General features: G+C 38.4%; 1 long non-coding RNA gene across 1 annotated transcript in view; it reads left to right on the forward strand.

Annotated features, from left to right (window-relative positions):
• Positions 1-27,644, forward strand: part of LOC134731845 (uncharacterized) — a 108,026-nt gene that overhangs the window by 67,814 nt on the left and 12,568 nt on the right. Inside the window, exon 3 of the long non-coding RNA XR_010114478.1 lies at positions 1,865-1,997. This is a non-coding gene — a long non-coding RNA (uncharacterized lncRNA). The remainder of the gene's footprint in view (positions 1-1,864; positions 1,998-27,644) is intronic.

The raw sequence follows: 27,644 nt of genomic DNA on the forward strand, positions 1-27,644 counted from the left end.
TTTACTGACAACATTTACTGCCTTAGTGGCAGCAGTTCTTGTATCAGAGCTCAAGGTAGAGAATTAATATTTGTGCACAAGTCAAAGGGATGGGCTCCCAAGATGGTCTGCAAACTGGGTCACAGTCCAGGTCCCAGTGCTGCCCCCATGCCATACCCACCTCTTTTTCAGGGCCAGGGATACTGCTGTCATCACCACCAATCTAGACCCGAGTCTTGACCCCCAGCTGCACACCATCCCACTAGGGGAGCCAAGGGATCCCAGACTGCTTAAGGCATGTGCTTGCCAGGTCAGATGCTCATTGTGTGCCACTGCCTGCTGCTAGGGTGCCTGCCAGCTTGAACCCATGTGAGCCGTACCTTCAGGGGCTCCTCTGCTCATGTAGATGTTCCTTATTCCATAAACACAAAACTAAAATTATGAAGAATTCAAGAGAGCAATAGGAGAGCACTAAACCAAGTATGGGACCCCTTCTGAGAGAAGGGTTCTGTGTAGCTGCACCAGGTTGTGCACCCATGAAACCGGCCCTGCTGGAAAGAGAAGTGATGCAGTTCCTGGGAATTAAGTAGATGTGACCATTTATGCTGTCATCTTAGGAGCACAATAGGAAGAGGGACTTCTTTCCTCTGTATTTTACTGTACTCATTTCTCAGAAATACAGCCCTCAGCATTTCTTCTGATCTTGCAGGGCCAGAAGCTGAAATCTTAATTTATAATTTTCCCTGCATAGCAAATGTGCTACCTCCTTTTTAAAAATAAAAGGTTGTAATTTATTTTTCTTATTAAGATGAAACCCAATGGATCGGTGATGCTGAGCTATCTCTTATCCACATGCAACACTTGCAGGTATTAGTTTTTTTGAGAAAAAAGTATTTCTCCCACATTTCCTGAGCCATACAAAACTATTTTTAAATAATACAGATGCCAGTCATTTGACTAGAATGGAGGGCTGTCGGAATTTTCACCAGAATAGAGTTTACTTTCCAGTCAAAAGTCCTGCATCTTGAGAAAATAATATTTAGTCTGGTGACCCTCACCAGCCTGCCAAGCCCTGTGACCCAAACTTTTCTGAAATTTCCGTGTTCCTGTATTCTGCTTATCATAGTCTGTCTCTCTAGCTTGCTGTTTTTGCTAACTAGAATAATCATCATTCCAGCTCAAGCTTATGACTACCTTGGTATTCTGACTTATGGTCTGTTATTTTTGTGATCTAGTTTTTTACATTTAAGGATCTCTCTCCTTCAATTTCTGTTCACAAGCCTAAATCAAAGCACTACGGTTTGAGTCCATTTGTGTTCAGCAAAAAAGGCATATTTAGAAACTTTGAATATATATTTACAGTTAACTTCTTTTTCTGTCCAAGTTACCTGGTTTAATACTGTTTCATCTACCCCTAATTTGTTGTAAAGCATTTTGTTTTGGAAATATTTCCCCAAAGTATGTACACATATATCAATATAGTATACACTCTATTTCAGTTCTCCAATACTAAACATTTTCTCTGTGGTCTGACTGCTACAATAAGCACACAACTGCAAGAGTTTATACACAAGCTAAAAAACGCTCACTGCTGAGTTCCCTCTTGTTTTGCCCTCCTACAGTAACTGTGTTTTGCCTTTCTACAGTGAATGTGTTCTGTATGGTGTCCATGTTCCTCAGTCTTTCTTTCTGCCAATGATTTTTGGTCTGGTCAAGCACTTTAACAGCTAACAAAATGTTTGGAAGTCATAGAGGTGGGCTTGCGTCCAAGAATGCAAGGAAAATATCATGCTGTATTATTTATTTAAGTTGTAAGGCAGCTGGTGTTACCCTCAAAGAAATAGAGGTGGAAACAGGGTAAAGCTCAAAAGACAATTTCTTTCAGGGATTGGTGGAAGCACAGTGACATTAGAATGGCAGCATAAACATATCTGTAGCTTGGGACAATTGACCTGCCTAGAAGACGACTTGGCCAGGAGCATGACATAATTTCAAGTCACTTGAAGAAAATAGAAAAGGTATTCAACATCAACATAAAATGCCAGGAATGCTTGGTCTTGACAGCTGTGCTATAACAACCTTGTATGACATTAATTTAGCAATCCTGTGTTCCAATATACATCCTCTTTAACAAACGGGGTGTACGTATACAATACAGTAGCATCTTCCTATAAAACTCGTCACTATAAGAACTACTGTTATTCAATTTAACCTAATCCTAAAATTATTACTCAGCTAAAATGATTTACTATATTTAAGTTCATTTCCCATTGTACTTTCAAGATTCTTACATACCTATAAAATGATAGTTGGCAACATCATATTTATCAAAACTGAGTAGCTACAATGTTTAAGGCACTGGAAAGACACAAAGGTAAGACATACTGTCTCAGTACTCAAGGAGTTTGGAGAAAAGGAAAGAGCCAGTGATCACATACTGAGAACAAAGCCCACGTGAGTTCCAAGGTTGGAGGGAATGCTGAGGGCTAAGGTGGTTGTTGAGAGGTGTGCAATGGTAGAGGGACTTGGGATGGATGCTAAGTAAGGATTGCACTTCCACAGGAGATGAAGTGATGGCAATTACAATGCAGAGATGCAGAGGAAGGCACACAAATGGGGTTCAGGAAATAGGCTGAAAAGCCTGAATTAATGGAAGGGCTTTCACGGGGCAGTGGTGGGAATGATTGCACCAGTCAGGAATCACTTGGTTGCATGTGATGGAAGCCCAACTTGAACTAGCTTAACAAAAGCGAGCAAATCAGGATAGCAGTTTGTCTTACACAATTCAGAACAGAAATCTGGCAGTGAACCTGGAAACATTTGGAACCAGGGACTCTCACTGTCTGTCATCCTGCTCCTCTGGGTTCGTGTTTCATCTTCTCTTCGGCTCCGCAAACAAGACACATGGTAAAAAATGTGAGCACTAACCCCCCTGAGTGCCACAACTCACAGCTCCAGGAATTCAGAGAGGAGGAGAATGGGCATTGTTCTCATTTCTAAAATGAGAAGGACATTGACTGGCCACGGTATGGGATCAGTTTATTTCCATGAAGACTGTTTTGAGAAGCTCAAAGATTAACTCAAGGGATGTAGGGTACTTTAGAAAGGGGTGTGGTTCTAAAAAAAGGTGTTCGAGAAAGAAAATGGTTATACTAAAAATGCATACATATTACATAGAAAAACAGTATCCATAAACATAGATATTCATTAAAATTTTCAAATGCCATATTTTCCATTTCTTAACCTACTCAACTTGAAATTACAAATGCTTAAAACCTCACATGAAAATGCCAACCTGAAATAGAATTGATTCATTCCTGTTATTCTTCCCCCAAAATAGTTAATTTCACCTGCAATTATTAGAACAAAGTGCTGAAGTAGATTTATCTTAAGGACTCACTGATGTTTTGTATTCTTTGTCAGTGTCTCACTTATCCACATTTCTTCCTACTGCTTGTTTTTCTTGGTTGAACTAAACCAGCATATCTAATTCTTTTACAAATTAATCTGCTCTTCCTTCTCATTATAGTGAAACCTTTTTACAATGATAATTGAAGGAAACTGAGCCAACCCCCGAAGTATAGATTAACTATGTTATATCAGGATTTTATTGTGCATATTATGTTTTGAGATCTAAGATTTTATCAATTTCTTATAATAAACCATATTATAAGGAGTAATTACTGACTTCATTCAGAAAAGATTATATAATAGCTTTTGACTTAAATAGGAGCTCTGCATATTTCAATGCTATAGTGAAAAACTATAGGTAGAAGCATGATAGAAAAACTCATATTTGTTCTATGGCATCTCTGACATTTTAAGAGGTATATGTTCTACAGCCAACACTCCCCTTAGAACAATTCTGACATTTGTTTCCTGGAACATTCCTCTTTGCCACATCTAATCCCTTCAACCCAGGTCTGTTACATCATGTACCCCAAAAGCTGAGGCTCAGCCTCCTTGGAAGCAGGAACCTCCTCTGACTCATGTGGCATTTTATCCCAGTACCTTCAGCAGTGCTGAGGCCAGAGAAGACAATCAGCAAATATTGAATAAATGAATGAATTACATAAAATATTTGTATTCATAAACAGAGTCAAAACATCCTTCAAGCAAAATGAACAAGGTTAAAATGGAGAGGTCAGTGAGGCAGAGACAAACATCCTTTGTTTTCTTCCTTTAAAAATGTCCCCTCATATGCATACACAGTAAGTTATTCTTCACATACCAAAGCTGAATAATTCCAAACTCCTTTCATTCCAGTCCTGTTACTGCTTGAGGATAAAGTTCAGTCTTTAAAGGACAAAGAAGCTTCTTGCCAGGAGCTGGCCAGATAGCTCAGGACACAGCTCTGCAGCCCATTTTGATTGTCCAATGTTTCTTTTGATAAATAGCATGATTGCACTGCCTGGAAAAGTAATTCCTTCTAGATGCTGGCAACAGTCATTCTGAACCATAAAAACTGTACAAGGAAATGATGAGAGTGTCAGCAAACTCAATCAGTAGGATGAGATCAGCTTTTATTGGGCTCCTCGGATAAGCAGACAGCTCATAGCATGCTCCATGAATCAAATCTGCCCAAGCCCCAACATCTAGTTTCATACAGCACACCACATGTCTTTCTGCTACCCCAAGACATTGGCCTAACTTGCAGAAATGAAGAGCATATGGTGGGAGGGAGGGAAAGGGCAGACACTAGAAGTTTGAGGTATGTATGGGGCAATCCAGGGGGAGATATGCATTAGCAGATATAAAAGACTAAAGATCAGTGATCACCTAAATCATAGCTAACATGTATTAAACACTTGCTAGGCACTGTGCTAAGAGTTTAGCCTATGTGACTTTACTTAGCCTTTGCAACGATTCTTTGATATGCTCTGCTTTATTCTTCATTTTACACACAAGGAAAAAGAGCCTAAGTGAGATTAAGCAACTTGATCATAACTAACAACTGATAGCATTAGAATCCAAGCCACTGTCTTTCTGAATCCAGAGTCTATACCCTTAATCCCCACATACACTGTCTATAGAAAAAAGTTCTAAGCTGAATCTCCTTTTTCCCTACCTCCCATCATAGCCAGCCTTCTTATGGCCATTGTTTCCTTTGAATTCAGTTTAATCAGTCTCCAATGACAGCTGTCACTTCCCATCCTCACCACTCCACTGGACCTGCTGAGTATACCAGTTAGGATGTTTAGGAATGCAACTAGCAGAATACCCAGAGAGAAGCCTACATAAAAGGGTTGTTTTATTTTTTTTCCTTCCAGAATAGGAAAGCCCAAAGCTGAACAGGCCTGTGATTTGTTCAGTAGCTCAATAATGTTATCGAGGACCCAGGCTGTTTCTTTCACCCTACCCTCTTGTACACATTGGCTTCATCCTCCAGCCTGTTGCCCCATGATTGCAAGGCAGCTGCACTCCGTCAACTGCACCCAAACTGAGGAAAGAAGGAAGGAACAGGAAAATACCACTGCTTTTGCACTTTTTTCATGTTATCAGGCAAGAAATCAGCCATATTTTCCCTATGTCTCACTGGAAGTGTGTTTTAGGGCTGTCTCTAGCTGAAAGGGATGCCAGGAAAGAAATGCGTCTGGCATTTTTATAGTCTCAGTTGTGGCAGGCAGGTTCTAGGATCCAGCAACATCAAAGAAGAGGAAAGGCTCTTGCTCTTTAGAAGTTTTTGTTTCCTCTTGAGTAAGCAAAGAAAGAGAAGTGTCTGCCACCTCCCTGCTAATTCAGAGGACTACATATGGTAGAGATTTCTGGTGTTCACCAGCATCTGTGTCCTTTTCTTCTTCATGGGTTCTAAGTTTCTCAGCCCTTTGGGATCTAGACCAACAGAATGTGATCAAGTGGCAGGATCACATAGGTTGAAAGGGTTAAAAATGGATGTACCTTCTTCATAACTTCTCCTTTATCCAAATGCAAAAGATTCCATGGAGGATTAGGGAGTCATAGAGCTTCAAACTGGAAGTAAGCTGGATCCCTGAATGACAGCATGGAGCACAGCCCCAAATCTACTCTGGTGTGTAACATGGATGAGGAATGTATTACGTTAAGCCACTCAGATGTGAGGGTATTTTGTTACTGCAGTTAACCTGCCTTGACTAAACAGAACATACATTTTTTGGAAGTGAGAAATATCTTATACGTTCAACAAGCAAAAAAGCCTATCCTCTACTGCTTCATTAATTTGCATTATCTTTCAGGTCTCTGTAGGTATCTCAACCCTAGAATAATATAAAGTGTGGAAGAAGAAAAATAGGTTACAACAATGGCAATTCAAGTAAAATTGGTTGGGGAAGCCAAGACTTGTAGAAATGGGATGCAAGTCCCATTACTGGGTATATTCCCAAGGGATTATAAATCATGTTGCTATAAAGACACATGCACATGTATGTTTATTGTGGCACTATTCACAATAGCAAAGACTTGGAACCAACCCAAATGCCCATCAATGATGGACTGCATTAAGAAAATGTGGTACATATACACCATGGAATACTATGCAGCCATAAAAAATGATGAGTTCATGTCCTTTGTAGGGACATGCATGAAGCTGGAAACCATCATTCTCAGCAAACTATTGCAAGGATAGTTGCTCATGTTCCCACTCATAGGTGGGAACTGAACAATGAGAACACTTGGACACATGAAGGGGAACATCACACGCCGGAGCCGGTCGTGGGGTTGGGGGAGAGGGGAGGGATAGCATTAGGAGATATACCTAATGCTAAATGACGAGTTAACGGGTGCAGCACACAAACATGGCACATGTAACATATGTAACAAACCTGCACGTTGTGCACATGTACCCTAGAACTTAAAGTATAATTTTTAAAAAAAGGAAAGAAAGAAAGAAATGGGTGCCAGAAGTGCGCCTGGAGAGGGTAGGAGGAGAAATGAACAGAGGAAATCTATTTCACAATTTTTCTCTTCTCCTCTACTCTGCTACCCCTCCCTCTCACATACACATTCCTCTCTCTTTTATATTCAGTCTCTGCATATCATTTGCACTTTTTTACTTGTAGATCTTGAAACATTCTTTGGAGTTCTAGAAATTCCCTATTAACATGAAACTTAAGATTCATGACATAGCCATTAAGAATAACGCCAACCTAGCCTCCCTAGCTAAAGAGATCTTCTATTTGGGAGAAAATGACTGAGGTCTAGAGCAGGAATTTTCACGTGGTCTGAATTAGGTTTTTGGGAAAAAAAGAACACAGACTCACTCAGGCTAATTAAAGGTAAGGGGATTAACTATAAAAAGATACAAAAACAGAGACCTCCTAGGAATCCAAGAACAGAAAAAAACAAACTCCACAAATACAAAAGTTGCACTGGGGACTTCAACAGCAAAATTTCCACATCTTCTCTTTAATGGCCATACTATTAAAGGATATACTATCAATTACTCTCTACATTTCCTGTTTCCGTTGGTATAGCTTCTTAATTCTCCTATAATAATAAGCTGTTTCCTCAACATCTACCTCGTAGCATTTTTCTACATTAATACCTCTACTTACTTACTGCTTCTTTCTTTATAACTTCTATTTGTTCATAACCCCCCACAGCTCCTATTCTTTCTCATGACATTTATGCATGTATAATTTTATCTTCTCCTCAACTGCACCATCAGCTCCTACTGCTACTTGCCTTAGTCTAGCTCAGTCCACTATGGACAGGTGGAGGCAGACATTTGTCATACTGCAAATGTCTATCTAGGGCCCAGCGGCCATGGTCCTAACGAATACTGGGATGGACATAACCAGTGTAACATTTACCGAGCTATTAATTCTCAATGGATAAACTTCACAGACCTGTGTTATGTAGTTTTATCAGTGTTCAAGCTGACGCTTGTGTGAATAGGCAAGGCAGCTATATATGCATTCTTTGACAAATATTCATAATCATTGGCTAACTTTAGGTTTTGAGCCCTGCTGGGGACAATATGTATACAACTACATAAGTATACAAAGTTGTACTTTGTAAGTATACATAGTTGTATACATAAAGACCTAAATGAATTTCACATTACACCCTTCTCTTACCACTTGCATCTACTAAGGCTACCTGTTATGCCCTCATCCAGCAATTTTTTAAATACAGGTAAATTTCAACTTTTTTTTATAAAGTAATATACGCAAATGGAAAATTTCAAATATTATACAAGAATACTAACAAATTACACGTCTCCCTGACCTCCTACCCAAGGCTCCTATTACCCCTCCCTAAAGGTAGCAACTATGCTTCCATAATTTTTATACAAACAAATTCAAATGTAAATGGGAAAAGGTAGCTGTAAAGGTGAAATAGGGAAGAAAAGCGATCATACCCAATTTATTTGGACAACTGCAGGGGCCTTGTGGAGCTGAAGAGTGGTCTCCTTTTCTTCCCCTAAGAGGCCTAGTGAGTCTCACCGTCTTGCTAGAAACCTCAGAGGGAAAATTCCACAACGCAGAACTGATTGCCTCCATCAGATCCGAGTGAAAGTTCTTTGTGCAAGTCAGGTAGCACCTTTTAGGCTGTCGCCAAAATATACCTGAATTGGTGGGTGAAAGCTAGCTGGTGTCAAAGATTTTATGTCACGTTAAATAAGACTGCTGCAGGAAGAAAAATCTGTCCGTTCAGTAGGAAACTCCCAGACGTTCAGCCTGATAAATTAGAATCCCATCTAGCCCTTTTGTCCTCCCACCATCATTTATACATGTCAGTAAACATTTCTCTCTCCAAATAACAAACATCGAAGGTCTGAGTCAAAATAGATTTTGTTGCTTCAGAAAATCTCATAAAGTTTGCAATGATGGAGGCCATGCCCACTGCTCTGTTCTTACGATAAAAATCTCTAAAATTACTAAGGACCACCTAAAACCTCTAAGGGGACCCTATGTAAGTTTCTTCCCTCCTCATAATTCTCTCTTACCATTTTAGTCTAGGTAACACACTTCTGTTTGCCTCTCCTGTACTAAATTCCCAATTCTCCAGTAGTGTCCTGCATTGCCCCACAAAGGAAAGTTAATCTCTTACTTTCAAAATGTAAAAGATGTAGGGCCAGGCACGGTGGTTCACGCCTGCAGTCCCAGCACTTTGGGAGGCCAAGGCAGGCAAATTGCTTGAGATCAAGAGTTTGAGGACAGCCTGGTCAATATGGCCAAACCCTGTCTCTACAAAAAATAAAAAAAATAGCTGGGTGTGGTGGCATGCGCCTGTAGTCCCAGCTACTTGGGAGGCTGAGGCACAAGAATTACTTGAGCCTGGGAGGCGGAGGTTTCAATGAGCCAAGACCTTGCCACTGCACTCCACCCTGGGCAACAGAGCAAGACTCTGTCTCAAAAAAGGAAAATATTTAAATGTAGTTAACCTACAAAAGCTGATACCCTGCCACTTCTTAATGATGATTTAGGACATGATTCACCAAACTATAACCCACAGGTAAAATCTGGTTGTGTAAATAACACTTCATTGAAAAACAGCCACATTCGATTGTTTACGTATTGTCTGTGGCTGCTTTTGCACTACAATGGCAGCACTGAGTAGTTCTAACAGAAACTATATGGCCCACAAAGCCCCAAATACTTACCATCTGGCCCCGTACAGAGTTTGTTTACCCTTGATGTAGGAGGTTGGATGGGGCAATCTATCTTGAATGCACTTTTGGCAAAATAAGTAAGATTTGACAGACAGTGGCCTTAATGTAAGACTACTGCTTATCTCACCTAAAGTCTAGAGGTAGGAAGGCCCAGTTGGTTCACAGATTGAACAACGACTTCAGAGACCCTGGATTTTTACCCTCTCCCATTCTGCCATCTTTATCAGATTGATTTAACACTTCAGAGTTTCTAGATAGCTACAATAGCCACAAGCATCCTCTTAGGACAGCAACCAAGACACAAGAAATGGAAAGGGCAAAAGAGATATTTTCTTATGAAATTCTTTATCATGAAAAAAAAAAGTTTTCCCAGAAACCCTTGGTGGAAATTCTCAAATTGTTGTGCATGCATAGCCTTGGAGCAATGACAAAGGGTACTGAGGTTGCCATGGTGGGTTTGCAGCCAGGGTTGTCATGCCTGGTTGCATATTAGAATTATCAGCAAAGTAACCAACAAATTAGAAAACATTAACATCTGTGCCCTATCTCAGTCCAATTATGGTAGACTCTTTCAGGTGGCTCCTAGAAGTGGTATTTTTCTTTTCTTTAACTCTTAAGAAGATTCTAATAGGTAACCAGGAATGAGAACCACCAGATGAACTAATCATGATTCATTTCCTGGGGCTGAACATGTTTCTACATGAACAAAAGCAGGGCTTATTGTATGTGAAGAAAAAGGAACAACTGGGTGGCTTTTGAGTAGGCGATCAATGAACTTTGTCACAGTCCTCTACATAGATACTGAAGCAATTCAGATAAATGGTGGACTTGGGGGAAGGAGACTGGGAGCCAGAATCCACCCAGAATCTTCCATGAATGAGGGGGAGCACCTAGAAAGTTTATGGGCAACCCCTTCAAGCAGGGTAAAGGGCCATGAACTTCATTGGAAAAGAAGCCTACATGTAAAGATCACAGGAGATGTAGGTGTTGAGGGAGGGAAGGAATGCAGGAAAGAAAGGAGTGCTAAGGATACAATTAGTTCAATATTGGGCATATTGAAAGTAAAGTGTCTGTTTTTCAAGGTTGAGGTGTCTAAAAGACTTACCAGTCTAGAGTTCAGAAAAGAAGTAAACTGCATCCTTTCTAGGACATTTTTTAGAATAGGTGGCTACTAAGAATTTCCCCAGGGAATTGGCTTAAGCTGGAAATGTCCCAAGAAACTACTATCTATGGGGATGATGAAATCATGAACCGGAGGTTGCTCCGTGAGATGCTTAAAATACAAAGAAAAGTGAAGATCTGCACCTTGAGACACAACAAACATAAATCAAACCTAATGCCAACTGTTAAGACTGTCAATTTATCCTGAACCCCTTCTAAAGATGATAGATATTTCGATATTTTACTTGACACATTTCAAGCTTTGATGGTAAAAGGAAATCACACTATTTTCAACTAATAAGAATAATAAAATTAGCAAGACAAATCCAAGCCTTCCAATTCCAAATCCCTTGGGTTGAATCCTCACTTAATCCAAGCTCTGATTTGCACATGACTGGTAACTGCAAAATCTGAGTGACCTTTTCGTCTCCAGTGAAACACCCTGGGAAAATTGTTTTCCTTGCGCTCATTTCAAAACAGTAACTGCTTTACTTCATTTAAGATTCCTTGTCAAGGGAATTCAATTAGCATCAGTCTGAGGTTACCTCAGGACTTCTTAAACTTTTTTATCCTGTGAAGTCCCTTGGGTTTTCCATGACTCATATCTACTGTCCACACAAAATAAGTTCACATTTCATCTTACAAATTCTGAGGTATTTCTAGTCTCCCCCCCTCACTATCACATCAAATCTGAAAGGAGGAAGTGCCCAAGGAGAGCGAGTAGATGGTGAACGCTGGGTCACCCATAGTTCACTGCCTTTTCCCCAAGCAGCTATCCAGAGCACAGGGGCTGCAGTCTCTGCGGCTTCCTGAGAACAGCCCATGATCTCCCTATGGGTCAACTCCCGGTTTAGAAAACGCTGGGAAAATACTGAACGTCTGCTTTGCATAAAGACAGACTCTGAGTTAAACAGAACCCAGGAATGGTGAAACAATAACATTTGACAAATTTGCTCTACTAATAGCATAAAAATCTCAGCTTATCTATGGGAAAATATTTATTGCTTGCTATTATTAAAATTAAACAGGCCATCTTCATTGAACTATCATAAGACGAAAATTCCATTTATTCAGCCTGTAGTTCGACAAATACTTGAGTGCCTACTATGTGCAAGACACAAGATGACTAAAACACAATTCCTACTTTTCAGTAAATAAAAAAACTAAAAAAAATAACCCTTGCCAAAAACATAATATGCTATATGTCACAAAGGTGTCAGGGTGTGCCTGATTATATCTATAGGTTTGCTATGATAGGCCTGCCAGAAATCCAACCACGTGAGGCTCTTTCTAGGAAGGCATCACGAGGACAGCATCAGGCAGGTAAGTCTGGCACTTCTGTGCCTTCCTGGTCAGACAGTAAGTGCAATTCTGACAGCCTATGGCTGTCAATTGGATGTTTGCTCTGTTCTTTGAGTAAAAACAGAAAGAGCTGTTTTTACTAACATAAGTGATATTGGGCCAGATAGGAACACATCTTGGTACACTTTTCCCAAAAAGAAAGATTAATATCACCAAATTGTAAACAAATTTAGTCATTCAACAAACATTTATCAACAGCCTACAATGTAGCGCAGTCACAAAGTTGAGGCCTAAGAAAACAGGTAACACATGAATAATCTGCATAGAACAGGAAGTAATCAATCTGATATATTTACAATTAATGAGATCTTATTGGAACAGAGTGTCCAATTGGTGACAAATTTTTAAAGGATGTGTGGAAACTAAAGCGGATTCAAAGTAAAATAGTAAGAATGATTAACAAAGAAAATTAAGTTACATAAGAACAGGTTATATTAGAGTTCCTTAACTTACAGAAGACTAAGGGCTGACTTGATTATCGTCTTCATGATTGACAGAGGCTTGATGCTGTTTTCCTTAGAGGCTCAGATGTGAGACAATTGGATAAAATTAAAGCATGTGTTTCCCCATTGATCCAATCAATAAACACATGTAATACGGGTATCTGCCTTGTTACCTAAAACAAAACGAGATTGTAGAAGCACGAAGATGAGTACAACACAGTCCCTGCTAATGAAAGGCATTTCATTTGGACATAGAAAATAATTCTTTAAAAAATTAGTTGATAAAATTCAAGAATTGGCTGAAGGAGAGTATGCAATATGAATAAATGCCTAGACATTGTCAAGAAGAAAATCGATTGCTACTCAAGATCATTATAATCAGGGCATAGAGCGAGATAATAACTCAAGTATCTTTATAGATTTGTGATACTAGAATCTGCACCCTAGTTTTACAGTCAACAGTTCCCTACAAAGTGACATTAAAAGCGATATATAACTATGATGTAAATAACTGGATTTATATTTGACCACTGACCAATATTGTGATTTCATGTCATATATTCTTATGTCCATTTCTAATTGCTAATTAAAAGTGACACCTAACGCCTTAGATTTGAGGAAAGTCATCTGATAGTCTCCTTGGCAAAGAGTTGAAAATGTAAACTCTGCATCAAGATTATTGCTACTAAACAGACTGCAGTTATAAAATGAGAAAACTATTCAGAACATACAGTTTGTAACCTTTGGGAATTGGCTTCTTGTTGTCAGCATAATGCTCTGGGAGTTCATCCAAGATAAATGCAAAGGCATTTATCAATAGTTTATTTCTTTTTATTGCTAAGTAGTATTCCATGGTATGTATTTACCAGTTTATTCACTTATTGAAGGACATCTGGGGTAATTCCAGTTTTTCATTATCACAATAAAGCTGCTATGAATGTCTGTGTGCAGATTTTTGTATGAGCACACATTTTCATTTCTCTGGGATTGATACCCAGATGTACAATTTCTGGGTCATATAATAGTTGAATGTTTAGATTTTTTTTTTTTTTAAAAAAAGAAACTTTCAAAGTGTTTCAAGGATGCCTGTACCATTTTTCATTCCTACTAGCAATGTGTGGGTGATCAAATTTTGCAGCATTCTAAACAGCATTTGGTGTTGTCACAATTTTTAATTTTAGCCTAATGGGTGTATAGTATCATGTGTTTAGTTTTATTTAAAAAGGATAAATACACTGCTCTGGGAGGCAAGGGAGAGAGCAACTAAGTCCAGGGAGCAATGGATGTGGGAGTGTTGGGGGCAGTAGAGATCTGGTTAGGAAAGCTTCCAAAAAAAGATAACATTTCGTTTGGGTGTTTTTGGTTATTTAGACAGGGTCCCACTCTGTCACCCACACTGGAATGCAGTGGCACGATCATGGCTCACTGTAGCCTTGACCTTTCGGGTTCAAACAATCCTCCCGATGCAACCCTCCCCAACCCCGTAGCTGGGACTACAGGTGTAAGCTACCATGCTCAGCTGAGCTGGGCTTTTAAAAACTAAGTAGATGTTCAGAAACTGGAGAGAAGGGAAGAATACATCCAGCATAACGAAAAAAATATTCAAAACCAAGGAGACATGTGAGAGCATAAAGCATGGAGAGGTTTACATAGGTGAAGCTCAGCATGCCACGCTTGCATGAGGAGAGTGGGAAGACAAAGGGAAAAGAGAAAGGAATCAATGCAGGTGGAAGACGACTGGTGTGTCATGCCAGGGAGTCCAGCTGTGTGCTGCAAGTACAAGGAAACCCTCAGGTATGATAAGGACAATGACAGGGCGGTTTCCAAGCACTATTAACTATACCTCACAATGTCACCCGTATCTGTCTCCCTCCCTTTCTTTTCTCACCATCATTCTACCTCAGAGGCTCACCATACCTTGCCTGGAGAACCCTGCTTCAATTAACCCCACCTACTGATACCAAAGTCATTCTCCTTAGTGTCAGAGCTCATAGTATGTTATTTCTCCTCCAGAAATCTTTGTTGGTTCTTTTCTCTGAGCAGAACAAAGTCTGAACTCCTGAAAGGGCATTTAACAGAGGTGATGTGGTGCTACTGCTTCCCTCTGAGAAGATAAGCTCCAGGTTTATGGGGCCGATTTCTATTCTCCATATGGGTAGTGCTTTTTACAGCTCCTAAGCTAGAAACCCATGTTTCTTCCACCTCCTTAGCCTACAGAAGTGCTCCTGATTCTTAAAGACTCAGGCTCAATGTCACTTGTTCTGTGAGGGTTATACTAATCCCCTTCCTTCCTCCACTCCCAAATTTATGCTAATCACTCTTACTTTAGGTTTCACCACTGTTTTACTCATATCACCATTAAAGTGTTTATTTCATCCTACTTTGCATTATGGTTAGCCTACAAATTTTCTCCTCAAATAGACAGTAAACTATTTGATGCCAAGCTTTGTGATACGGATGTAAAGTAGAAACTTGAGTTGTGCATTTATTTAATATCAATGCACCTATGTGCCCAGGATTTGGTTATATCTTAGGAGAGGTATATAAACTCCAAAAGAGTGTAGAAACTAGGAAGGGGATATAATATGTTTAAAAAATAGTAATGTAAAACAGAATATAATTTGTTTCTTAAAAAGCCAAAATTGACAAATGGGATCTAATTAAACTAAAGAGTTTCTGCACAGCAAAAGAAACTATCATCAGAGTGAACAAGCAACCTACAGAATGGGAGAAAAGTTTTGCAATCTATCCATCTGACAAAGGGCTAATATCTGTAATCTACAAAGAACTTAAACAAATTTTCAAGAAAAAAACAACACCATCAAAAAGTGGGTGAAGGATATGAACAGACACTTCTCAAAAGACATTTATGCGGCCAACAAACATATGAATAAAAGCTCACCATCACTTGTCATTAGAGAAATGCAAATCAAAACCACAATGAGATACCATCTCACACCAGTTAGAATGGTGATCATTAAAAAGTCAGGAAATAACAGATGCTGGAGAGGATATGGAGAAATAGGAATGCCTTTACACTGTTGGTGGTAGTGTAAATTAGTTCAACCATTGTGGGAAAGACAGTATGGTGATTTCTCAAGGATCTAGAACAAGAAATACCCTTTGACCCAGCAATCCCATTACTGGCTATATACCCAAAGGATTATAAATCAATCTACTATAAAGACACATGCACACACGTTTATTGTGGCACTGTTCACAATAGCAAAGACTTGGAACAAACCCAAATGCCCATCAATGATAGACTGGATAAAGAAAATGTGGCTCATATACATCATGGAATACTATGCAGCCATAAAAAAGGATGAGTTCATGTCCTTTGCAGGGACGCAGATGAAGTTGGAAACCATCATTTTCACCAAACAAACACAAGAACAGAAAACCAAATACCACATGTTCTCACTCATAAGTGGGAGCTGAACAGTGAGAACACATGGACACAGGGAGGGGAACATCACATACCATGGCCTGTCAGAGTGTGGGGGGCTAGGGGAGGGATAGCATTAGGAGAACTACCTAATGTAGATGATGGGTTAATGACTGAAGCAAACCACCATGGCACATGTATACCTATGTAACAAACCTGCACCTTCTGCACATGTAGCTCAGAACTTAGAGTATAATAATAATAAAAAAAATTAGCCATATGTGGCAGTTTACACTTGTAATCCCAGCTACTCAGGAGGAGACTGAGGCACAATAATCACTTGAACCTGGGAAGTGGAGGTTGCAGTGAGCCGAGATGGCACCACTGAACTCCAGCCAGGACAACAGAGCAAGACTGTCTCAAATTAAAAAAAAAAAAAAAAGTATTGGTGTATGATAAGAAATAAAACTAATTTTTCACCATACAGAATAAAAAAAAAAGAATGCAAACAAAAAGCCACATTTTCTCTATATGCCTCTAAAATGTGACTGTGTCTAATTTTATTTCATTTGAGGTTCTCCAGAAACATTTTCCAACGATTAAAAAAAATGAAAACAAAAAGCAAAAAGCCAGGTTTGCAAAAACTATGGCAAAGTCTACTTTAAACTTTTATTTTGCACTTATTTTTATTTAAAATAAACTGTAGTGTAAACTTGCTATTTTCTCAAAATAATTAAACATAATGGAATATTAAAAACTATTTCTACACAGTAAGGACTCTAACAATAAAAGGAACCAAAAAGAACATGGTAGTATAGTTTCTAAAATTCCTAATATTTATGCAAACATAAAATTCACTTCTGATAAATGTATGCAGATGTAAAAGGTGAGCAGCACATCAACAGTACTGCCAGTTCCACACACTTTTCAAACACAAGGTCTCAAATGACAACGCTCCCAAGAATGAGGTCATGGTGACCGTTCATTACTTCTAAGATGTGACCAAACTATCTGTAGTAGCTTTTAACAATAAAAATATAATCAGAATTCTTAGAACAAATATATAGGATGCAATAAAAAATTTATCCCTCGGTGATGTGTGAATGAATGTGTTGATCTCACTTGAATTTTCTGCGAGAGACTTGACATCTCCTGCTTTTTGGTAATTTACATAAGTTATCCTCTAAATCAAGATAAAGTAAATGTCACCTTTTTCTCTAATAGAATCAGTATTCTATTTCTATAGTGTAGTGATGGTACTCAATGTGTCTTCAATTTAAAGAAAAGAAAAGAGGAATATATGTCACACTGACTTCCTAAAGTGTTTAAAATAAATACCACAAACATGTAAAGGCTAAAGTAGCATTACTGGGACCTTGTCTCCCCTGGATGCACAATTATTAGGATTTGATGACTAGGACCTTATTTGGGGTTCTTATATAAACTAGGTTTTTATTGTTTCATTTTATTTCATCGGGTCATGCAAATATCCTTTAATTTTAAAAGAAATTTAGAAATATACAGGTCATGACTTTTATTATCTTCTAAAATTATAGCTAGTATCTCAACTATATCTTTGGATAGGCCTTTAGTCAATTTTTAATCACATTCTCTACAAGTACCAGGCACCGTAATCAAAATTTCCTTCTAATTTATTGTACCTGAAAGGAGCATAATCTTTAGGAAATTCCAACACACACTCAGCTGAACAGATTTCCTCGAAGCCAAATTTTATTTTAGCACTCCTCTTTTCTGATTAGAAAATGAAAATGAAACATATTTAACTATTGTGTGTATCAAAGAAATTGAATGACTGTACCTCCAAAGGGAAGCTCTGCTGGCTGGACAATACCCATATAAACTAATGCTATGAGGTTCAGTGTAGACAAAAGGGGAATTGCTGCTTACAAAAGTGATTTTTTTAATGTTTCATTTTTTTTTCAGTTTTTCCTTTTCCTTTAAGATTGAAGACAGTCTGAAAGAGTGTTATGAGGCTAAACAAAAGAACAAAGGAACACACTGGAGAGAAGAATCAGGGTGAAAAAAGAGCCATGGCAGGGAAATGCCATAAAAGTTTCTGATGAATCTATTTTATTGTATTAAAGTGTAATCAGAAAATAAATTCAAACAGGAAAGAAGGGAGAGAGCCTTCAAAAGTCTGCCATTGTTTCAAAAGCAGACCAAAAGAAAAGTAACACTAAATTAATGCTTCTCATTTGATTAGTGTTTGGAAATTACATTCCACTTTCACCTACATACGTTTTCTTTCCTAATACTTCAAAAAGGTAAAAAAGTTTCACACCACCTACCGCTGCAGCATTCAACTATAAGCATGGCATAGCTTCTCTTCATGTCTCTCTGCAGAGAATCTGCCTTCTCTGTCTTTAAATATGCAAAGAGTAGTGGGTTCAATCATCCATGGTATGAAGAAAGTCTGCTAAGACTGCACGGATCTGACAAGATGGCAGATCGTTGACTTCCTAAGCATAATCAACCCTGCTGGTCAGAGCTTATGTCATGTACTGTATTGTAGATGCTGTACCTTTACTTCATATAACTTCTGATTATGTGATCAGTGTAAGATATTCCCTTAATGACACATTTGACAGGATTAAAGGGCACTCTGGGGGTTTCTCTACAAATAAGATAAATCTGTAAAATGTTACTGGAGAAATCTTTCTAATTAAATCCACATGAATGGAACAGCTGCAACTTTACTGCAAAACTCTTAGTGAACCCTTTGTTCTATTTGTGAAATTTAAGCCTTCAAACAATGATTGGGGGGGTCAGAAATGAAAGATAACAGCTACCAACTGAGTTGGATTTGCAAAAATATTTCACATCTTTTTATAGTTTGTCATCTAAGACATGTTTAGTCTAAAAGCAGAAGCCATGAATATAATTTCTGTGGCCTGGGTGCTGGCCATATGAGACTCATATGGCCTCAGACAGAACACACTGAGTCAGCCTTGTGGTCTAGCGTGAGGAGCTCATATCCATGGAATGGAGCCCCACGTGCACCGAACAGCTAATGGAATTGAGTCATTAGTGTCTATGGGCTAAGCCACTTGTTTCCAAACCAAGGAGCTCTTTAGAACACAGATTCCCAGACCACACCCTGGATCTAATATACCTACATCTCTGAGAGTAGGGCCCATGGATGTGTACTTTTCAAAGGCTTCCCAGGTGATTAAGATAATCAGTCAAATTTGAAACAGAGGACCAAACTAAAATTAATCTACGTGGGCATGAGGAGTGGGAATAAGGTCTTCCATCTGCTCACAGACCAAAAAAAAAAAGCCTCTAGAAGTCTGATTATTCATTTATGTCTCACCTACATGTTAGTGAGTTTGATTGATTACATGATTTATTCTCTCTAAAAGCTTTAAAAATTTTCTTTTAATCTTGAGGTTGGAAATTTCAGTAGGATGTAGACACGTAAGTGCACCCTTTTAATCTGAAGAGTCAAATCTTCAGCTCAAGGGAAATTCCTCTGTTACCTCCTTTTCTTTTTTTTTTTTTTTTTTTCTGAGGCGGAGTCTCGCTCTGCCGCCCAGGCTGGAGTGCAGTGGCGCAATCTCGGCTCACTGCAAGCTCCGCCTCCCGGGCTCACGCCATTCTCCTGCCTCAGCCTCTCCGAGTAGCTGGGACTACAGGCGCCCGCCACCACGCCCGGCTGATTTTTTTATATTTTTAGTAGAGACAGGGTTTCACCGTGGTCTCGATCTCCTGACCTCGTGATCCGCCTGCCTCGGCCTCCCAAAGTGCTGGGATTACAAGCGTGAGCCACCGCGCCCGGCCTGTTACCTCCTTTTCATCTCTTCCATTTGCTATGTTCATGTTCTCTTTTCTGGAACTCCTGTTAAGTGTTTTTTAATTAATTCTTTTCCCTTGCATTAGATTTTTTTCTACTTTGCCAATCATTTTAAATTTCTATAACCACTTTTGTCTTCTCTAATTACTCATCTTCATTACAGTCTTATCTTTCTCCTCCTCTCCTCTCCCTCCTTTTTCTTCTTTCCTTTTAATAGATAATCACCACTTGATTCTCTCTAAAGATTTGTAAAACGTGTCTTTGGTTAAGTTTTCATCTGTTCCTTGGATTATTTATTTTATAACATTGGATCAGTGGCTCTATTAGTTCATCTTTGTCCTCCTATTGGTTGTCATCAACCCTCTGTGGTGATATAGGTCTGATGTTCCACCAGGTCTCAACTTTGAGTGAAATGGCTACTTTTAGGTTCTATGTAAATAGTTAAGGTGAGTCTACTGGACAGTATCTGTTAAGTTTCCTGAGGCATGGACTGGCAAGGAGGCAAGGAGCTCAGGCCCTCTCCCGACTGCCAGCCTAGGAAGGTGATGAGTTCAGCAGAGAAGCACTTCAAGGTTTAACCTCCTGACAGCAGAGTGTTCCTTTTTTTTCTTGCCTTCATGCCCATGGGCATCTCAAGTCACTCCGCAACCTGATCTTCTTCTTGTTCAGACCCGAAAGAGACTAATTTTGATAATACTCTTCAGATTTGGCGTGACATTGAGTTCTATTTGTGCTTGCCATTTAGTATAGTGGCATAAATGATAGGACAGAACAGTTGTACTGTTCAGATTTTAGCTCCTATTTAATTACTCTGCTGAGTGTCGCTTGATCTCCTTCTCTACGTTAGGTCCCTCTGAGCTTGGGGATTCTCAGGATTGTGTCCTTTCTAACTTGCAAAAATTCTCACAATTTTCTACCGGCTGATGACATTCTTTCTTGCCAACACTATTCTGAATTTCTCTCTCTTTCTCTCTCTCTCTCTCTCTATATATGTGTGTGTGTGTGTGTGTGTGTGTGTGTGTGTGTGTGTGTGTGTGTAATCTTTTTTAGGTCACATAAGGAATTTAGGACAGGAGGAGAGCTAGATGTGTGTTCAGTTCAATCTCCTCCTACAACACCCTCTCTTAGATTCCTCCCATAGTAAACCACTGACACATTTAACCACAAAAATACAATAACACAAACATTAAACCACATCATTCCTATAAGAAACAAGTTTTTAAAAAGCCATAAAGCTCATAGGCTAATGACATTTGTTTCTTCATGAAAACATAAATAGATGAATTACTTTTTATTTGACCATTCTTTTTTATTTTCTTTTTCAGGAAAAGCAGTTTTACCTGACCAGATGCCTTTTTTTGTAGAGGAGTATCACTAGAATTGATCAATCAAACCATTTGACTATATATAAAAGTTTCTATCATTTTCAAAATATTTTCAGAGTAACCTAAAGCAAATCTATCATTGTGACCTACTGTGTCATACAAATGTATAATACAAATGATGCTTACAGGAGATTGTAAAATATCTACATTAATCCTCAGTCTCTTTGATAGTTATAAACCATCTGCAGTTGCTAGTTACACAAAGAAACCATTTCATGCCAAAGCAGAACCACTAGCAGAGGGTTACAAATTTATCTTAATCTACATGCATACTTGCCTTGGAGATTGAATTTTGAAATCATATTATTTGCTATTTGTAAATGTCATTCAGGCACTATCTCCCAAATACCCAGAGTGAAGAGTAAGGAATCACTCCTAAGTCACAAACCAATTCTATGTGTTCACTGCAACATTAATCTTAAATATGCATATCATCCAGTTGGAATGTAAGTTCAAAACTAAGGGCTTCAGAGTATCCTTACGCTATTTCCAATTTATCTGCTGAGAGCAAACTGGGCATGACACTTGACCTGTGACACAAATTTGCCTATCTTGCACTCATACATTCAGTTTGGTCTTGAGGTAATGAGACAGTATTCTACACAGATAAAAGTATGAAGGGAAAAAAATAAACCTTTATAGTGAAGAGTAAGTTGTCCAGATGCCTAAAATAACAAACTATATAATTAACCTGTGGGCCACATGCCATGAAAGCAAGTTAAATGTATATCCAAAAATCAGGAGATGGGAATACAGGTGTTAATAATGCCAAAAAGTATGATTAGTCTTTTCTTTGTTAATTTATAGACATTTTAAAAATCAGTTATATATTAGGTCCCTTGAAATTATGAATTAATAACAAACCATCATTAAAGTAGAAAAGAAAAATCATGAAAAAATCCAGGCACATGCGGGTGGAAGATCCTACAGTATACATGCAATGTGGGCCCCTGACAGAGAGCCAGGAATTGGATAATGTTAAAATAATACATAGGCCATATGCAAAACAATACATTTTATATGTATTAAAAATATAAATACATATTATATATTTATATATAATTCTAAAAAATATAGCATATATATTTGATATATACTATATATTTATATAATATATATTTAATATTTGTATTATATACACTTTTTAAAAAATTTAAAATATTTTCCAGTGAAGACACAAAAATCATGTCATGTTGAGTTCAGGGAGAGAAACAATTATATAATAACCTTTTATTTAGTGTGTAGAAATGTATTTTTCACATCTGAAGTGGTATGAGGATTTCAAGCAGGGAAGTCTGAGGAATAAAGCATCCATGCGGTATAAATTTGCTAGGACTTCCACAAAAAAGAAACACTGACTGGGTGGCTTCAACAACAGACATTTATTTTCTCACATTTCCAAAGGCTAGAAGTCCAAGACCAAGATGTCAACAGTATTGGTTTCTTCTGCGGGCTGTGAGGGGAGTGTCTGTTGCAGGCACCTCTGCTGGGCTCCTAGGTGGCTGTCTTCTCCCTGTGCCTTCACATCATCTTCTCTCTAAGTGTCAGTGTCCAAATTTCCTCTTCTTATAAGGACATCAGTCATGTTGGATTAGGCTAGCCCTGATGACCTCATTTTAACTTAGTTATCTTTGTAAATACCCTATCTCGAAATATGGTCACATTCTGAGGTACTGGGAGTTAGGAGTTCAACATACGGGTTTTTCAGGGAACATAATTCAGCCCATATATACATGCTATGTATTTTTGCTAAGTTGTTTTTCTGAGTCTTTGTTTTAGCTTGTTCAAAGAGCTACAGTGAATGGAGGAGTAAAGCCTTTCCACTTAATTCAGAATATGTAAGTTCACCAGAACCCACATAACTGAATTAAATGTCAAGCAAGAGACCAAAGTAGATGAAGGAAGAAATTCTACATGTTCTTTACTAGAAAAGAAGCAGTGGCAATTTGAAGGAGACACCTTGATCCATACATTTGGCCCTTACCACCTCATAGTAACAACAATACTGTCCAAAGATAGAGATTCATCAACAAATTAGAGAAACACTTTTAATTGCAAAGTGAACAGATAAATTTAGGATTCTTTATGTTAAAATTAGAGTCAATTACGTATGAAACTTCTTTACTGGAAAACATGATAAAGTATTGTGATTATAATGATATGGGATATCAATCAATTATATTGTTTATTCTCATTTTTTCAGTTTTCTGATATTTATATAGGCTGATGTTCATTATTAGAATAAGATCGTTAATTCAAGTATTTGGCTTTTTTTGTTTTAAGGTTTGTCTTTTTTAGTAAGAGGATATGAGTAGGAGTATGAGAAATATGAGATTTCCTGGGCTTTTTTTTACCCTTACTGAAAAACCAGGCAGACCTGCCTGAATACCAGTGAAGACTAGCTTATCACTTCCTGCTAACATCCTCCATTTCAAAATTTTCACCATGAAACATCTACGCATTTAAAATAAGAAGCTATAGCAAATCCATTTCAGCAGGGCTTTTGACTTTAGATTTATACTCTCCCCTCCAGACGTCATCAGCTCCCTGGAAATGCCACCAATGAGTCTAGGTTGAAAGAAGTCAAAAGCACTGATGTTTCTTGGCAAACACATATTCCTCCCTTCTGACTTTCAGTCATAGCTTCAAAACACCATGGGATGATGCTAGGTTCTGCTTCACTTACCTTGGGATGTGGCCTGTTTTAGCTCTTGTGGTGGTGACTCACCGAATACATCTCTTTTATTAATTCTTATATCTATTACTATCAGTCAACACTGAGGCTGAAACAGCTTTTCCAAATGTCAGAAATAAACAGTGTTTTCCTGTAAGCTTGGAGGGGAAAAAATAGATGAGAGCATTGGATATGTAAAACTCTACATTCTATATAATTGGCTTAGAAAACTATGTTTTTAAATCTGTCTTTTGAAAGTTGGAGCCTATTCTAAAGTTTTAATTGTCCCTACTCAGATTTTGGGGCCAAAATTTGCTTGCCCTATTTTCAGTTTTCTGGTATCTACACAGAAATTGATTTTCATTATTAAGACAAGATTACTGGTTAAGGTGTTTGTGGGTTTAGGGGTTTTGCCTATGTGTTTGTTCATTTGTTTATTCGGAAATGTTCCATTTACCATTCGCTGATTTTTCCTTAACAGCCTTGTATCTCTGCTCCTCATAGTTCATAACTATAGTTACTGCGTCTTCTCTTTAAGTGGGAAGGGATATAGGGACTTGGCCTCTCTAAACACAGAGGCGAAATGTAAACAAACTTAATAAAAGTCTCCTTTTGGTAGAAATTCTAGAGAAACCTTCACATGTGTTCAGGGACATATAAAACTATTCATTGAAGTATTGTTTGAAGTAGCAACAAACAGAGAAACTGTAATGTCTGTTGATGGAAGAGAATAAATAAGCCATGGGTTATCAAATCAATGGAATACTACGCAGCAGTTCAAAAAATGAGGTGGATCCATGGGTATGTAAGAGACATTTACCAGGTCTCTCTGTTTGTTTTACCTATCATCCAGCCTAGAGACCCATTTCTTGTTTGGAGAGATGGAATATGTGCAGGGTTTAACATATGTAGCTTGCCCATCCCTTGTACATGTTCCTATGTGAGCTCAGAAAAAATATTTTTTATAACAAGGCCCTTAGGTATTTGATGGAGATACCAGCATTTAGAACATTTAGAAACAAGTATTTGAATAGTGCCTGATACATAGTAAGTGCTCAATAAATGTTCTCTACTTATATTGTCCATCTACACAGGCACCTACAGCATTAAATGGAATAATTTTACACTGGAGAATGTGAAACACACCCTTTCTACTACTGCTTGCTGGCTCTGAGCTAACACTAATTCTGGGAGACCCGGAATAGCTCTATATAGTCTACGAATCAGATTAAGGGCATAGGGGATTCAGGTTTAAAATGGAATGTTAGCATCCTCATCAGTGGGCCCCGCTGGAATCAATTACGTGGTTATCTGTAATAACACACTCAAGAGCTGAAGAACTGATACCCTTAATCAATCACAGAGCCCTCCGCCCATATAGACTTCCTAATTCAAAGAGTAAAGAACATGGAAATAAGTAATGAATGATATACTCTGAAACATCTCTCCCTACCACAATATTTAACCAAAAGCCAAACTGCAGCTCTGAGGACTGACCAGTGTCATAGCAACAATGAAGACAGGAAATGCCGGGGACACATTCCCAGACCTCCCAGTGGATGCCTGAAACTGCAAATAGTACTGTATCCTATATACTATGTTCTTTTCCTATACATAATTACCTCTGATTAAGTTAAATTTATAAATTAGGAATAGTAAGATATTAACAACAATAATAACAAAATAGGACAATTGTAACAATATACTATAATAAAAGTTACGTGAATGTGGTCTCACTTTCTCCCCAACCACCACCCCCCCCATATCTTATTGTACTGTGTTCACCTGTTTTAGTGAGTAACTGAAACCACGGAAAGCAAAACCACAGATAAAGGGGGACTATTGTATATGCACGGTTACTTCTATTTCATTGTCATTTGATTCTCTACTCGGTTGATGAAAGAGCTAGACAGATCCTGGAGAGTACAGTTGGTGAACCTCAGCTGTGAAGTAAACCTTTGCGTAGGAGCACTCCATTATCAAATAAAAGTAGATTTAGGAATGAGGTTTGAACAAGCCTGAAAATCCAAGTAAATCAAAAAGGGAGATTGCTTATGCTTATTCTGGTCTAATTGCAAAGCTGCTGTATTGCAGAAGTGGATCTTGGGAGCCACTGCCATCAGACTGTGACTACCCTGGCCCATTCAGAAAAACCATCCCTCTCAAGAAATAGAGGCATCACATGTCCCTAGACTGGTACAATTAGACCTTTGGTTTTAAAGACCCTTTGTTCTGCATCCAAGATCACCAGGCAGCTTCTGATTCCTAAGTTGATTGACTTTGAGGAAAGAACAAACTAATGATACAGATTTTATTACTGAAATCATTGTACTTTTTCCATGGTTTCTAGCCATGATGAAGCTTCTCACGGAGGTTTGTCTCCAGGGGAAAGACTGTGGTGATCATGCTCCTGCATGTACTCCCAGGCCACATAGTAGTTATATTTTCCTTTGCTAATAAATCGTCATTTTTATGTTTACCTCAGTCATGCAAGTATTTTGGTGAGCATGAGTCAGATTCTGAGGGCCTGATCACTCCTGAGAAATGCAAATCTTTAGGGCTTCAAAAGACAACCACATGTCTCCAGTCTCTTTCTTAGAGGACATGACATAAAGGAACACGTGTCCCTTTGGACTCTTTTGGGATGTTTTCACTTCCTTCCTCTTTCCTTTGTACATTCATTCTGTGCCTGATGTTCCCTTTATTTCTTCACCCCTATTTCACCATAATTTGATTTCTAGTTATCCTTCTATTCCTAGGTCTTCACTAGCGATACCAGGAGAGTTTTCTGGGAACCCACGGTTTTGCTGACATTGCTATTGTTGCCATTAGAGATCGGGGTCATATGATGAACCTAGGCCAGGGCCCAGTTTTTCCTTCTCTATCCAACTGCGTCTAGGAACAATTGATACTTGATGTCTACTCAGCTAGAAAACTGGCTTCTTTATGGGTTCCTGGGATTCTGTTTCCTGAGAGATACATATGCTTATTGGTGGCTTTCCTGAGAACGCCCTGCATTTGCCTATTGCCCAAACCTGCTGCCAAAGCCAATACTCTTTATTTCCTGAATCTTATTCAAATACATTAAGCTGGATTCAATAAAGCAGTTTTCTGCTGAACTGTCAAAAAACCAACGCCACAAATGATTAAACTTTTCTCAAGTCCTCCTCCAAACAAGTACTGGACTGCCCAGAGATTTATCTTGGCAAAACTTGAACACAGCAAACCTGGGGCATGCCGGGTAGAAATCCCATCATTAATCCTCAAAGAAGTGACTGAGTTTACTTGGCATTCACCTTTGGCCTTTGGTCAAACATGTAAAAATTTTTTCTTAGTGACAAAACAGAACTAAAGGCACTCAGAAGGGAAATGGAGAAATGGAAAGAGAAAAGAGGGAAGGAGAATGGAAACATATAAATAAAAATGTTTCTTTTGGCTTATGGATCAGACCGATACGTTACAGGCAAATCCTAAATGTAGGCTGAAATTTATTTTATATTGCATTATTTTGTAACTGGCTTTCTAAGAGTAAATTCCCCCAGGGGAACTGTTACATCCTAAGATTTCACAGTGGAAGAGCATAGAAGTTTTAAAAATTGTTTTAAAAATTATTATTTCTCCAATTCATGAATTAGCATCTGAATCATAATAGAATAAATGACTCACTCCAAAAAGATGTGTTAGAGTTCCTACATAAGGTTAGTATTTTTTAACTATTTTAAAATCAAGTAGTTGTGTCACCTAAAAAACAAGGTTTAGATTGACTGCATTTTGAAAAGTCACTTTTTTCAAAGCCACAAGGCTGTTATAGTGGGGCAGTTAGTAAACAATCACATTTTCTCATAT

This window comes from Symphalangus syndactylus, chromosome 11 (genome assembly GCF_028878055.3).
Source record: "Symphalangus syndactylus isolate Jambi chromosome 11, NHGRI_mSymSyn1-v2.1_pri, whole genome shotgun sequence".
NCBI lineage: Eukaryota > Metazoa > Chordata > Mammalia > Primates > Hylobatidae > Symphalangus > Symphalangus syndactylus.